The sequence below is a fragment of the Rhinopithecus bieti genome, unplaced genomic scaffold (genome assembly GCF_001698545.2).
Source record: "Rhinopithecus bieti isolate Rb0 unplaced genomic scaffold, ASM169854v2 scaffold_48739, whole genome shotgun sequence".
In the NCBI taxonomy this organism is placed as follows: Eukaryota; Metazoa; Chordata; class Mammalia; order Primates; family Cercopithecidae; genus Rhinopithecus; species Rhinopithecus bieti.
In genome coordinates, this window is record NW_016820251.1 from 16,171 (window position 1) to 17,331 (window position 1,161).

Genomic DNA, 1,161 nt, shown 5'->3' on the forward strand with positions numbered 1-1,161 from the left:
TTGCTTTTGTTTCTCAGGAATAGAGCATTTATTCTCAGTTCAGGCTTCTACAGCTTAAAACTTGTTTCTGACATAACTTGATCAGTTTATAAAGTCCCAGAGCTTTAAATTACAATGCAATCTGAGATATTCCCACAGCAATAACAGCGATTACATTTGTTCACAGCACTTACCTTTATATTTCATTAAGCTTCCAAATACTGAATAAAGGTAAGACAAACCAAGAAAAGAGACTTCTATTAACCCTGACATCAGCAAATTGTCTCAAATTATAGTGTACCTTCTATTTGTATTCTAGACATATTGAATGGTTTTTCTGAGATACATATTGTACCTCACCTGAGGTTAGGAGAAAATTGGAAGAAAATTAGTTTAAGTTGTTTCTAATTTTTAAAAAATAATAGCAACTTTAAAAAGCATCATGCTCCCAAGTGTACAGCTACTGTATCTGTCAGAAATCATAACATTAAAACTAAAGCGGCATCCCTAATCCTTGGGAAATAGCTTGAGAAGGTGGGGCTGCATGTACCGGTTTGTTATTTTAAGTCATCCAGTCTAAGGTCTGTAGTTATACATCTTAATCTATAACATGGTTCCTGCTTGCAGGGGAACTGGGGTGATAGGTAGGAACAAAGGTATACCTTTGGATTAGTGATTATCAGCACATTCACAGGTCCCAGACAGCTTTCCGTGAACTTGTTTTGGAAAACTAGAACAGACATCTTTGCTTTGGAAAACATAAAGCCCATCTTGTATGACTAAAGAAAATGGCAAGGGCTCAAATGATGTTTCACATTTTGGATGATCCCATTCCAGCCTCTGTGTGCCACTAATTGCTAGAAAAACACCAGCAATGGTGTTTGTAGCGCTTATGGGTTCCTTGAATTTTACATTGGTGAAAGAAAATTGAGAGATCAGGACTACCACCAAAGAACATGTGCCACATACCACCTATGAAACTTCTTTAAAAAATAGATGAAAATCCAGCTTTCACATTTTAAAATAGCCCCTTCCTTTTGAGGCTAGGGGATAAAATATGCACATATTCCAAAGAATTCTTTGTGTGAACAGGTGACCCCTTCCCACAGTCTCTGTAATTAATTGAGAAATTAAAGTTGGTTGGCCTTTGAGATCTCTTGTAAAAAAAAAAAAAAAAAAAAA